The 14,767-nt window shown below is 35.3% G+C and overlaps 1 protein-coding gene, 1 long non-coding RNA gene and 1 other non-coding gene across 11 annotated transcripts in view; 1 reads left to right on the forward strand and 2 right to left on the reverse strand.

The window, feature by feature from the left end:
* Nucleotides 1-14,767, reverse strand: part of LOC137491105 (uncharacterized) — a 698,540-nt gene that overhangs the window by 128,402 nt on the left and 555,371 nt on the right. The window lies entirely within an intron of this gene.
* trnal-uag (transfer RNA leucine (anticodon UAG)) lies at nt 532-613 on the reverse strand. The gene has a single exon. It is a non-coding gene; the product is annotated as a tRNA-Leu (tRNA).
* LOC147844850 (uncharacterized) lies at nt 9,169-14,702 on the forward strand. Of its 8 annotated transcripts, none has more exons than XR_015483555.2 (6): nt 9,169-9,215; nt 9,654-9,705; nt 10,030-10,134; nt 11,038-11,096; nt 11,275-11,315; nt 11,550-14,702. It is a non-coding gene; the product is annotated as an uncharacterized LOC147844850 (long non-coding RNA). The 8 variants fall into 8 exon arrangements; XR_015483553.1 differs by lacking the exon at nt 11,275-11,315 and having other exon boundaries at nt 9,169-9,394; nt 11,550-11,697; nt 13,596-14,217; XR_015483551.1 differs by lacking the exon at nt 11,275-11,315 and having other exon boundaries at nt 11,550-11,697; nt 13,596-14,217.

Genomic DNA, 14,767 nt, shown 5'->3' on the forward strand with positions numbered 1-14,767 from the left:
TGAAGCTTCATGTGATTGACGAGGCATCTTTTATGTTTGAAGACCTTTCCACTCTCACTGCATCGAAAACGCTCGCCTGAGTAAATCTTCATGTGTTGCTTAATGGATGCATTTAAGCACCTGATTACAAGGTAACTGTTATTTCACAAAAGAGTGAGTTACTGATTCCATCACAGCAGACCCCACATTGTTGTTGTTATTATATTCAAATCCAGTTATAGAGTATTACTACTCTAATTGTGAATCTTTACTGTTCCTGTTTCAATAGGGTGCTCTTGCTAAAAGGAGCAATGGCAGAGAGAGACTTCCAGTGCAGACTTTAAGATGCTGCAATCTAATCGTGGGAAAGACACTTGCTCCTGAGCAGATTCGAGCTTGGGGATGTGTTGCTGTCACACCAACGAGTCTGCCGTGAGTTTCAAAGAACACATTATACTGAATAGTTGCCAACTGAAATGTACTCTCTCATTTCCAGCGGTCACTGAGAACACGCACGCACTCAAGCAGTTTGTCCGTGTTTAAAATCACATCTGGCAGCGGTGAGATTCGAACCCACGCCCCCAAAGAGACTGGAGCCTAAATCCAGCGCCTTAGACCCCTCGGCCACGCTACCCTAGATGTATCTAGTTGTAGAGAGGTCATTCTCAAGCATCCTAAAAGGACTGCCTGGCAGCGGTGGGATTCGAACCCACGCCCCCGAAGAGACTGGAGCCTGAACGCCAGCTGCCGAAGGATAGTCTGACAATATTTCACAAATGTTGAAGATGAGAGCCAATCGGAGCGATTCGCTCCAACATTGTAGCCAATCACGTTGCAGCGCTTCAACATTTGCAGCCAATCGCGGACCGGAATTCTCAACATTTTCAACATTTGACCAATCAGAGTCGAGACAATGTTGAAGCCGCGGGGGAGGAACTGTTCCAAGAATCACCGCTAGGTGTGCAGTCAAACAGGTCAGTCAGATGTCAATCAATTTTCCGAACTGAGCCGAAGGTACACGAAGGAATGACGCGGTCCTCTGGAGGCGGGTCAGAGGTCAAAAAAGTTCATTGACCATCAGTGATATTCAATGAACAGCATCATTCGACAGAGCACAGCATCGTTTTGCTTACAGTAAAGGATTTTTTCCGATAGTGATTTCTTAAAAAAGGTAGGAAAAACTACACAATTGCACGAATTAATATTTTAGTGTGTTGTATTTCAAATTTGGATACTTTAAATTTAAAACCGTTTAATTTATAGGAGAAAAATGTCTGGAAAATCTCATAAAGCCATGTCAGACGCTGACTGGATTTCACGTTTGAAAAAGTTTGCCAGCACAGGAGTTTGGCCATCAAATGAGGGAAACAGGCCAGCTCCTCGACAAAAAAAGTGGCATGAGATTTATCAAAGGGTGTGTATTTCGTTTACATGATATAACGTTTGTTGAAATTTGCTTAACAGAGTAACGTTAACTTGTTAGGCTTCAGTACATTCAGTACAGTATCTGTGTAAAACATGTCCCCAGCTAACAGGGAACGTTCCCAGAACATTCACTAACGTTCTTTAAAAGTTGCGGAAATGTTAGCACAAAACGTTATCAATAGAACGTTTTTAGAAGAGTCTCTTAACGTTGTTAACGTTCTTGTGACGTTATTAAAAAAACGTTCTTAAAACAAAGTTCTTGAAACGTCTTCAGAACGTTATTTGTACTCCATAAACGTTGTCATAATGTTGACAGAAAACGTTTTTAGAACAAAGTTTTTGGAACATCTTCAGAACGTTATTTGTATTTCATAAACGTTGTCATAATGTTGATGAAAAACGTTCTTAAAACAAAGTTCTTGGAACAACTTCAGAACGTTATTTGTACTTTATAAACATTGTCATAATGTTGACAGAAAACGTTTTTAGAACAAAGTTCTTGAAACATCTTCAGAACGTTATTTGTATTTCATAAACGTTGTCATAATGTTGATGAAAAACGTTCTTAAAACAAAGTTCTTGGAACAACTTCAGAACGTTATTTGTACTTTATAAACATTGTCATAATGTTGACAGAAAACGTTTTTAGAACAAAGTTCTTGAAACATCTTCAGAACGTTATCTGTATTTCATAAACGTTGTCATAATGTTGATGAAAAACGTTCTTAAAACAAAGTTCTTGGAACAACTTCAGAACGTTATTTGTACTTTATAAACATTGTCATAATGTTGACAGAAAACGTTTTTAGAACAAAGTTCTTGAAACATCTTCAGAATGTTATTTGTATTTCATAAACGTTGTCATAATGTTGATGAAAAACGTTCTTAAAACAAAGTTCTTGGAACAACTTCAGAACGTTATTTGTATTTCATAAACGTTGTCATAATGTTGATGAAAAACGTTCTTAAAACAAAGTTCTTGGAACAACTTCAGAACGTTATTTGTACTTTATAAACGTTGTCATAATGTTGATGAAAAACGTTCTTAAAACAAAGTTCTTGGAACAACTTCAGAACGTTATTTGTACTTTATAAACATTGTCATAATGTTGACAGAAAACGTTTTTAGAACAAAGTTCTTGAAACATCTTCAGAACGTTATCTGTATTTCATAAACGTTGTCATAATGTTGATGAAAAACGTTCTTAAAACAAAGTTCTTGGAACAACTTCAGACCGTTATTTGTACTTTATAAACATTGTCATAATGTTGACAGAAAACGTTTTTAGAACAAAGTTCTTGAAACATCTTCAGAACGTTATTTGTACTTGATGAACACTCTCATAAGGTTGATGTAAAACGTTCTTAAAACAAAGTTCTCGCAACGTCTTCAGAACGTTATTTGTACTTCATAAACGTTGTCATAATGTTAGTGAAAAACGTTCTTAAAACAAAGTTTTTGGAGCGTCTTCAGAACGTTATTTTTACTTCATGATCGTTCCCTCAATGTTGATAAACAAAGTTCTTGGAACATCTTCAGAACGTTATTTTTACTTCATGATCGTTCCCTCAATGTTGATAAACAAAGTTCTTGGAACGTCTTTAGAACGTTTATTGTACTTGATGAACATTGTCATAATGTTGATGAAAAACGTTCTCAGGACAAAGTTTACCTATTGTCTTCAGAACGTTATTTGTACTTGATGAACACTCTTATAAGGTTGATGAAAAACGTTCTTAAAACAAAGTTCTCGCAACGTCTTCAGAATGTTATTTGCACTTCATGAAGGTTGTCATATTGTTGATAAAATAACGTTCTTAGAACAAAGTTTTTGGAGCGTCTTCAGAACGTTATTTTTACTTCATGATCGTTCCCTCAATGTTGATAAACAAAGTTCTTGGAACATCTTCAGAACGTTATTTGTACTTCATAAACGTTGTCATAATGTTGATGGAAAACGTTCTTTGAATAAAGTTCTTGGAACGTCTTCAGAACGTTATTTGTACTTCATAAATGTTGTCATAATGTTGACAAAAAACGTTTTTAGAACAAAGTTCTTGAAACGTCTTTAGAACGTTATTTGTACGTAATGAACGTTCTTATAAGGTTGATGAAAAACGTTCTTAGAACAAAATTCTCGAAACGTCTTCAGAATGTTATTTGTACTTCATCAACGTTGTCATATTGTTGATAAAATAACGTTCTTAGAACAAAGTTTTTGGAGCGTCTTCAGAACGTTATTTTTACTTCATGATCATTCCCTCAATGTTGATAAAAACATTCTAAGAACAAAGTTCTTGGAACATCTTCAGAATGTTATTTGTACTTGATGAATGTTGCCACAATGTTGATAAAAAAAGTTTTAGAACAAAGTTCTTGAAATGTCTTCAGAACATGATTTGTACTTGATGAATGTTGTCACAATGTTGATAAAAAAAACGTTCTAAGAACAAAGTATTTGGAACATCTTCAGAACGTTTTTCGTACTTCATAAACATTGTAATTATGTTGAAAAAAAAACCTTTTTAGAACAAAGTTCTTGAAACGTCTTCAGAACGTTATTTGTACTTCATTAACGTTGTCATAATGTTGATAAAAAACGTTCTCTGAATAAAGTTTTCAGAACGTTATTTGTACTTCATTATCGTTCCCTTAATGTTGATAAAAACGTTCTAAGAACTAAGTTCTAGGAACATCTTCAGAACGTTATTTGTACTTGATGAATGTTGCCACAATGTTGATAAAAAAGTTCTTAGAACAAAGTTCTTGAAATGTCTTCAGAACGTTATTTGTACTTGATAAACATTGTCATAATGTTGATGGAAAACAATCTTAGAACAAAGTTCTTGAAACGTCTTCAGGACGTTATTTGTACTTAATGAACGTTCTCATAATGTTGATGGAAAACGTTCTTAGAACAAAGTTCTTGAAACGACTCCAGAATGTTATTAGTGCTTGATGAACGTTGTCACAATGTTGAAAAAAAAACGTTCTCAGCACAAAGTTTTTGGAACGTCATCAAAACGTTATTTGTACTTGATGAACGTTGTCACAATGTTGATAAAAAACGTTCTTGGCACAAAGTTCTTTAAAATCTTCAGAACGTTATTTGTACTTCATGATCGTTCCCTCAATGTTGATAAAAAACGTTCTAAGAACTTGGAACATCTTCAGAACATTATTTGTAATTCATAAACGTTGTCATAATGTTGACAGAAAACGTTTTTAGAATAAAGTTCTTGAAACGTCTTCAGAACATTATTTGTACTTGATGAACATTGTCATAATGTTGGTGAAAAACGTTCACAGAAAAAAGTTTTCGGAACGTCTTTAGAAAGTTATTTGTACTTGATGAACGTTCTCATAAGGTTGATGAAAAACGTTCTTAGAACAAAGTTCTTGAAACGTCTTCAGAATGTTATTTGGTCTTGATGAATGTTGTCACAATGTTGATAAAAAACGTTCTTGGCACAAAGTTCTTGAAATTTCCTCAGGACGTTATTCGTACTTGAAAGTTGTCAGAATGTTCATAAACTTTTTTAGAACAAAGTTCATGGAGGATGTCTTCAGGGCGTTATTTGTGCTTGAACTTAATCATGGGGTGCGATGTGGTGGCGCAGTAGGAAGTGCTGTCGCCTCACAGCAAGAAGGTTGCTGGTTCGAGCCTCGGCTAGGTCAGTTGGTGTTTCTGTGTGCAGTTTGCTTGTTCTCCCAGCATTCGTGTGGGTTTCCTCCAGGTGCTCCAGTTTCCCTCACAGTTCAAACACATGCGCTATAGGGGAATTGATGCACTAAATTGACCATAGTATGAGTGTAAATGAGTGTGTATGGATGTTTCCCAGAGATGGGTTGCAGCTGGAAGGGCATCCGCTGCGTAAAACATGTGCTGGATAAGTTGGCAGTTCATTCCGCTGTTGAGACCCCGCATCAATAAAGGGACTAAGCTGAAAAGAAAATGAATGAATGAACTTTGTCATAATGTTGATGGAAGATGTTTTTAGAACAAAGTTCTTGGAACGTCTTCATGAAGTTATTTGTTCTCAGGGATGGGCATAAAATTTTGTATCGAAATACTTCAGTGTCTTGTATTTTTGTCATTTCAAAATAACGTAAAATACTTTGCAAGATGTTTACAGTACATGATTACATCTTAAAAAGGAGGCCTCTGATCACTTGCCTATAAGCTTGTAATCAGAAGAATCACCTTCTAAATCACCTTCTATTTTTAGATGGTGGTCAATGATTCAAGTATGAATGGAAATTATGCTAAAAAGAAAGTAACAGACAAATGGCAAGGGTATATTCAGGAGCAAGTCAGCACACATTGAAAATAGCAGGTGAGTAGGGATGTAACGGTATCAGAATTTCACGGTACGGTAATACCTCGGTATGAATGTCACAGTACGGTATTTATTGAATCATTTACAGGAAAAAAAAAACTTTTGAAAATACTCCAAAAAAGTGCCAAAAGTGTCAATGACATACAAATTAGCCATCTATCTGTTAGCTTTGAAACAGGAACTTCAATTTTAATAACAAAAAATTATTAAACCATGTAAAAAAATAAAGTTTCAATTTAGTATTGTTAAAAACTCATCACATTCAACATTTAATCACTCACTTAGATAGAGATGGGTTTAAAGAAAAATTATCATATAACTATTATCTGGTAAAAGCTGGTATCTCTGGGTATTTACAATGTCCCCTGCAACAGAAAAAACCCCTCTCATTTGGGACTGAGGATTCTGGGACAGGAGAGATATGACTTGGCCCATGTTGACAGCAGTGGGGTAACGTTGTGCATTGTCTTTCCCCCACTTGAGAAGACAAACCATGAGTGAGATAGAGGTCTCTTTGCGGTACAAGTCAATGTCTGCATCAATCTGAACAGTGTGCTGTGTTTCTGCAGTCCCCATGACTGTTATTAGTCGTATTCCCCAACTTGCAGGCACGTGCAAACATAGGGCTCAACCTGTGCAGTGCACATGCCCTTTTTAGTCTTGGATAGAAAATGCCCTTCCAAAACGATCAAAAGTGCCCCCGCGACGCGACACAACCTCCGTCCAGTCCAGCCCTTCAGTAGGCGCGCGACAACACCTCCCTTGAGTATGCGCGCTCAACCCCCCCTCGGCGCTTTACAATACGCGCGCCACAACACAGCTGATCAGAACGCGCGCGACAGCACCGCTATTCAGCACGCGCGCGGCGACAACACCCGCTTTAGGTTCGATCATTTCCATCTTTTTTTCATCTCCGCTACTAGCAGCACACTCCATTTCCGCATTACTGGATCTGTAGCGACAACAGACCGCAAAGGATTATGGCCACGCCGGGGCTGATGGGAAATGAAGTTTCAGCTACCTCCCGTTCGCTTCATTCGCCTGAGCAAATTTTCTCAGAAGACCTATAGTTTTACCGAGTCATGCGACTTCGGTAATATCGAAAAAATTTAATATTGCGGTATGACGGTATTTACAATACCGTTACATCCCTACAGGTGAGCAATGCTAAGACCAGAGATAATGGCTGTATAGTGTACAATTCAGCATCTTTGCTTAAGAAATTAGATGGAATAATAAATATCTTAAAAACAGGATTTGGAGCTTCTAAACATCAATCAGTCAATATCTGACATTGTGCTTTATATTCATACGCTATACACATTTTATGTGCTGTGCATACAGGTCAGTTTAGCACCATGATCTGTTCACACTGGAAATCTGATACTGGCCACATTTATAAAAAAACAATGTGAACAGTTATGCAAAAAATCAGATCTGAAAAAAATCTGCATTCAGCACTCCTTGCTGTGTGAACCTGAGCCTGAGACAGGTCTAGTTAAAGAAGATCTGAATAAAAAATCTTGGGAGAATGAGTATACTGTACACATGATAGATAGATTGCTGATGTACAGCAGATGGCAAATAAATAAGACAAACAACATTAAAATAAGTCCTACACTGACGATACATTGTTTCAAATGACATTTCACCTACAGGTGCACTGTCTGGTTAATGAAGATAAAATCATTGGCCGTAGTGTATGTGTGTAAATGCAAGTGTGTTTGAGCGTTTCCCAGTGTAAGGTTGTGGCCGGAAGGGCATCCTCTGCATAAAACATATACATTCCGCTGTACGTGGCGATCCCTGATTAATGAAGGGACTAAGTTAAAAAAAGAAAATGAATGAATGATCATCTTCAAAACAGGACTTTCTGTATGAAAAGTTGTGCAAAATGTATACTGAACTCAAAGAGAAACACAGTTACTTTTAGGTTACAAGTCCTGCTTACTAACCATAAGGCCACAACTTCCCCTATAGGTGGATGAAGTGCCAGAGAAAATTTGTTGTTATCAAACAGTTTAATGGTGAAGGGATTGATCCAATAGGCTTATTAATAAAAGGTTTGCAAAGAAAGTTCCTGCTACCTTTAAAAAAAGTATTTTGTTGTATTTAAAAAAAAATAATAAAATATGAGACAATCTACCAGAAACATTTTCACTAATAAAAAATGTGACAGGGCCTGACCTTTAAGCTTGTTGTCTTCAAAAAATCACACAAAAGCAAGCATAAAATCATACAATTCAATGATAGAATGCATCCTTAATCACTGTCAGCTTCTCTTCCGTCAAATTATGTCACTTCAAAGTCAAAGGTGTATTGCATGCATTTTATGATAAATTTAATGCAAATGTGACAGGACTGACAGAAACATGGGAACAATAAATTATTTGTATAATATATTTGTAGTATTTATTTGTAGAATTTATTTATAGTTTCACGTTTTTTTAATCAATTGATGTGAATGAGAGCAACTTAAACTGGCTATTTGCTTTAAATATGTTTTAAGCAAAACATAATTATTAAAGCTGTAGATTCAATTGGGCTGAGGACAAAGACTACAGGGTTTGTACATTTGTAAAGTGTTTTAATAAAGAAAAAAAATCTGAGAACCAAATGACTGACATATTCCTTTACAGAAGAACTCACAGAATTCAACCATCAGGCCATTTTAAAATTTTTCTGATGAAATACTTATTATTCACTTTATTTAGAGGCGTCGGGGTGGGGCAGTATGCTGTCGCCTCACAGCAAGAAGGTCGATGGTTCAAGCCTCGACTGGGTCATTTGGCATTTCTATGTGGAGTTTGCATGTTCTCCCTGTGTTGGTGTGTTCTGGATAATGTGGCGGTTCATTCCGCTGTGGCGACTCCAGATTAATAAAGGGACTAAGCCGAAAAGAAAATGAATGAATGAATTCACTGTATTTATGTTTTTATTTCAGTAACATACAATGTAAATTTCAGCTAGAATGTCCCATAAAGTATTTTATTTTGAAACACATAAAATTTATGTATTTGATACTTTATTTATTTTAAAATATATTTCAATGTACTTTTGCTCATCTCTGTTTGTACTTGAAAGTTCTTATAATGTGAATAAATAATGTTCTTACAACAAGTCCTACCAACATTTTCAAAATAATTTGAAAGAAATTCAATACAGATTTTAAATGGAATGAAAATTTGTAATTTTTTTTTTTTTTTTAGAAAAAATAAATTAAGTTTAATGTTTATTTTTGACTGTAACTACATATCTGTCAGTCACCAATCAAATTCCCCCGTTAAACTAGTGTTTAGTTCTGGCAAAGAGCTTAGAATGTCATTCTAAGCTCTTTGGTTCTGGTTTAGTTTTGTTGGTTACCATAGTACCGTTGGAGGACTGGGCGCGCGCAGTCGCGCTCGCAGCCGCGCAACCTGCCTCATTTGAAGTTTGAATCGTAACGGACACCAGTGCAACGGAATTCAGAGGTAAGCACATTTTTCGATGCTTTATATGTTTTATTTATTCTCCTTATTTAGTTTTACCCACAAATAATGTAAAACGTGAATTCTGAGGTGTGTTTCGAATCTTGAAGCATTTAATACTTTCCAGCTTGTTTTTTTTCCGTCTTGTTTGCGCGCGCTCCTGTGACGCACATCAGCTCGAGGTACATGTTTAAGGACACGATGTAACTTACATGTTTAACGTTAACGTTAGTCTAATTTAGTGTTTTTAACTGTTTTAATTGGCATCTACATTTATGGCTTGGAAGTAGCCTAAAAACCTGGCTTCACATCGCGGCTAACTAAGAAACACGTTTGAAAGTTTACGTTACTGAGAAATGTTATGAACAATCTTTTTTATAGCCAATAAATAAAGTGAACTGCGGTCGTTTCACTGTTATTTGTGTTTCTTTTTACTTTTAGAGATGTACTCCAGAGACGTGCTAATGTACAGTTGAAATGGCTATGCCCATATGTAAGTTTGCCAAGTTAACATAACGTTTGTTACCTTTAATTATCTGTTAAAAAATTCTCAATGTTTTAACGTTAACGTTAGTTGGTAATACTCTCTTTCTAATGGCCTGTGTGCAAAAACCATCTTTGTTTAGTAATTGATATGCTATGTTGTGTGATATTATATTATTATTGATAATTTGTTTTGATGTTATGCTACACTGTATGTAACAATATTATAGTAACGTTACATGTATGGATTAAGTTAAAAATGAATGTTTGAAATACACTGTATAATAGCAGATACCAGGTGTAATGGCTTTTAAATTTCTGTATTATTTGGTAGCTCGAGTTGAGGGCATCAAGAACATACCGATGGCCCAAACCAGTGTCCGATTGGACAGACAAGAATGCTGTTGTAGATGCCTGACTACTACTGTGTTCTCTAAAGGTATGGAGCAAAACAGCACTTGTTACAAGGAAATTTGTGTTCATAAAGAATAGTGATATACTGTACCGGGTCCAGTACATATGATGTTAAACTTTTTAATTAATTTTTTAATATTATTTTTTTAGGTCTTCCCTTCTCTATCTAAAGCAAATATGGAATTAAAACAAACAAATAATTTAACATGCTATGTTAAAAATCTAAATATTAAAATCTTTTGGAGGATTTAAGATGCTGGTGACAATTGAAATGCGTCATCTCCATCTTGTGAAAAGGTCTATATCAGTGGTTCTCAAACTTTTTTTCATCAAGTACCACCTCAGAAAAAATTGTCTCTCCAAGTACCACCAAAATGAGCAGTATTGAACTACAGTAGCACAGTAGGCCCAGTAAAGCAGCTACAACTCTGCACAGTTAAAAAACGTGGTAGATTACCTCAGAAATATAGGCTATATGTCATATATGGCATATTATATACATCATTTTTCATAAATTTTGAAATGTGTGTAGCATGTACATGACATATTTCAATCCTCCGCGTACCACTAGAAGGAAGCCTGTGTACCACTAGTAGTACACGTACCACAGTTTGAGAACCACTGGTCTATATAATTGATATCTGCAAGACTGTTAAAGTTACTCGTGTTTTCAAACTTAAAGGGATAGTACACCTATTTTTTCACTTAGTCTCTTACAGTTAATATATTTTCTTCTTAACCTTTTTTTGTTTGCTTGTTGCAAAATCATCTTAATAAATTTCATGTATAACTAGGAATTAGCCTAAAAAAATCTGGCTACACATTGCAAAACAAAAAAATAATGTTATATTTGGCTGAGCAATGTTATAACCATTATCTTTGTTATAAACATTATATTTGTTGTTGTTGTTAACTTTTACTTTTAAAGATGTACTCCTAACCAGAGGTGCACTACGCAGCATTGAATGGAAAAAGCTTTGCCCATGTGTAAGTTTGCTAAGTTACTTTTTTTGTCAAGATTCTTTTTGCTTTGGTTGGTAATGTTCTGTTTATAATTGCCTGTGTTCACAAACCAGTTTTTGTCCTTGTTTGTTTATTGACAATTATACTATGTTCTGGTATGTTCTTTGTTTTCCTCCATGTCTTCATTCCTCTCGGATTACAGCAGTTTACTCATAGCAGTACCTAATTGGGTGTGGTTTGTATGTGCGTGCAATTAAAAATAGATATTTTTTTGCTTCATTAATCTTGTTAAAATGAAATGTAAATGAAACCCTAACAAGATCAATGAATTGGGAATATTCAGATTTCAAAATTATTCAAATAGATTAAATGTGACAATATTATCAGAAAAATATGGCTTGAGTTAAAAATAAATGTTTGAATTTAACTTTGCATATAGCAGATACCAGGTGTAATTGGTAATTTCATTTATTGCAGGTTTTCTGGAAGCTTGAGTTGAGGGCATCAAGAACATACCGATGGTCCAAATCAGTGTCAGCCTGGACAGACATCCATTGCAGTTCTTCTACACCACACTAATCTCTACTTTTGTATGGCTGCCTGACTACTATGCTGTTCCTTGAAGGTATTACTGGAGCAAAACAACAGCAGTGAAATTTGTGGTTATAAAGCATTGTGATATATGTGTTACAGGTCCAGTACATTTGTCATAAAGTTTAAGTCAAAAAAGAAAAAAAGTTATTTTTAGGATTTGCAAAAGTGTTTTTGTTTTCCCTTCTCTCTCCAAACCAAATATTGGTTTGTGTTCGTTTTAGTTGTTTTGATGGGATATTTGTCTCATTTGCCATGAAGGTATAGCTCCCTCTTTCTCCATATACAGCAATGGTCCCAAGATCTTCAAAGTCTAACTAAAAACTTTGTCAAAACATTGCATTTATCTTCAGTAGTTCAACTGTAATCATACAAAGCTCAAAGAACACATTTGTGCATCAAAAATACTGTAAAAGCAACTTATTTGCCTCTGCCACAACAGGTTACGGTGTGCGCTTGCTACTCGTAGTAAACACAAACCCTGATCTGATGCAAGAGAGATATAGGCAAACAAATTAGTATTTATCCCCAATTTTCAATATCAAGAAAGTGACTCTATAAGGTAAAGTAAATGCACACTTGATTATTACTTTAATGTACAAAGTTGTGGATGCGTGTCTTACAGCACAAAGCATAACATATCCTTTAAAGGAGAAATAAAGCACTCAGTCAAGTTAAAATTATTCTGTACGTTGGATTCCACTTTAATGGAAATATAACTAACAAACTCAATAAATGTAACCATTTAGCAGAAAACAGCATGTTTTACTATAGATTTTAGACCTAGGAAGCCGCCATTTTGGAATGTCGCTGTGTCTGACGTCACAGGGTTGCCTCTGTATTTGCACCAGCTCCACATCTACAACATTATGCGTTGGGATAAATTAGGGTGTCCAGTCTCCGTGTTCAGTCCTTTACTTCCACTGTATCTGTTCAGCTGAGTTAACAGAACCAACCTCATGACGTCAGACACAGCGATATTCCAAGATGGCGGCGCCCTAGGTCTAAATTCTATAGTAAAACATGCCATTTTCTGCTGAATGGTTACATTAATAGAGTTTGTTTAATATATTTTCTTTAAAGTGGAAATCAAATTACAAAATGTAAACTTGACTGAGTGCTTCATTTTCCCTTTAAATGTCCATGCTTAATTGGTCATTTATAAGGTCTATCGATTAAAAGGGTTGCGGACAAATTTTAACACCTATATATAGGCCTATGTAGGTAGAGCTGCATGATTCTAGCTAAAATGAGAATCATGATTTTTTGCCTAAAATAAAGATCAAGATTTTCTCATGATTCTATAGATGTAAAATAAAGATTAGTATGAGTGGGCTGTTATTATTGTTTTTCCTCAAACATATGGTATAAAGACAATAATAATATGTGTAGGTCTACTGTTGGTTTTGAATAAATTTTAAATAGACTTTGAAAGGTGGACTTGAATAGACTTTACATTTGTCCTGGTCATTAATGCACAGTAAAGTGATGACATCAGAATACAACTATTCATAATTCTGATGTTGAAGACTTGTGCGGCCGCCTTTGCTTCTCTAATTGTAGAAATTGTAGAATTGTAGAAATGTTGAATTATGATCATCTAGGGCAGTGGTCACCAAACTTGTTCCTGGAGGGCCGGTGTTCTGCAGATTTTAGCTCCAACCCTAATCAAACACACCTGAACAAGCTAATCAAGTTCTTGCTAGGTATACTTGAAACATCCAGGCAGGTGTGTTGAGGCAAGTTGGAGCTAAACCCTGCAGGGAAACCGGCCCTCCAGGACCAGGATTGGTGACCCCTGATCTAGGGAGTCGAATCGAGATCGCAATCTTTTTTTGATTAATTGTGCAGCTCTATATGTAATGTTAACCGACATACTGCTTAATTTCTTGCTTTATCACCACTGTAACAAAAAATCTGTTACTGTCACAGCCCTACTTTGACTGTCTCAGGACCATAGCTGTCTCTGGAGGATGAGGAGCTCTCATATTTCATCCTAGTTTGTGTTCTGAAGATGAACAGTTCTCCGGGAATTGTAATGATACAAAAGAGTAACAACAAGATTCATGTTTCTGGGTGAATTGACACTTAATGTGAAAAATATTTTAAGACCACAGTGTAATTGCAAAATTTAACGACTAGGTGATAATAGTCTTGCATCCACTATTATGGACCATCATGGTAGGACCCCTGGCAATAACAGCATCAACATAAACATGCAATTTTAATTATACTAATAATACTTAATAACAAACTGCTATTACTGTTGTAACATGATTTAGGTTAAATGCTATAATAATAGTCAAATAGGCCTAAATATGTCAAGGTATAACATGTGTTTGTGAGAGAGAATCAAATCATACATTCTGCTCTTAATATTTTCTTTATGATTTACTGAAATATTGTTTACGTTTCACTGTCACAGGTGCTCAGTTTTGCTCCAGTAATGCTAAGCACAACAGATGCATCAATCAGCCGATGGGTATAAGGCACAAGTTAACGTGAGCCCAGTTGACACGAGTCCATAATCATAATAAAAAATGATTGTACTGTATCAACTGATTGTTGATGAGGGATTATTATCTCAGCTTTTTCAGGGTGATTCAGGTGACATATTTAATCAAATTAGATGGGTTGGTCAGTGAAGTTAACTTCACGTAGGCTGTAACAGCTTTGTATAGTCAAAAGTTAACACAAGTCCACAACCACAACAAATAAAATACATTGATTTTTACAGATTCAAATACAAAGAATGTTCAAGCAATTTTTGCATTTGATTGGCTCACCTTGATAATCTAGTATTGGCTCTGGCAATACCTTTCTCTGTGATACTGCTGTTAACTTTGAAGTCAATTGTTTTTATATTTTCTGGTTTATTGTCTTTTGTTTTAATTTTTTTGTTGTTGTGTATAGTTTTCTGTAATTTCATTGTGAATTCTATTTCCACTTCTTTGATGTAAATAGAATTGCTTAATGTTCTATTGTAATTAACATTAATTGTAATGAAAATTAAAGTGCAAATGTACTGTAAATCATAAATGTATCAAGTATTTTAAAATATTTAAATAAAGTGAATATAATTGGCCTTAAATACAGAACTATCA

This window comes from Danio rerio, chromosome 4, assembly GCF_052040795.2.
Source record: "Danio rerio strain M-AB ecotype USA chromosome 4, GRCz13ab, whole genome shotgun sequence".
NCBI classification, from domain to species: Eukaryota; Metazoa; Chordata; class Actinopteri; order Cypriniformes; family Danionidae; genus Danio; species Danio rerio.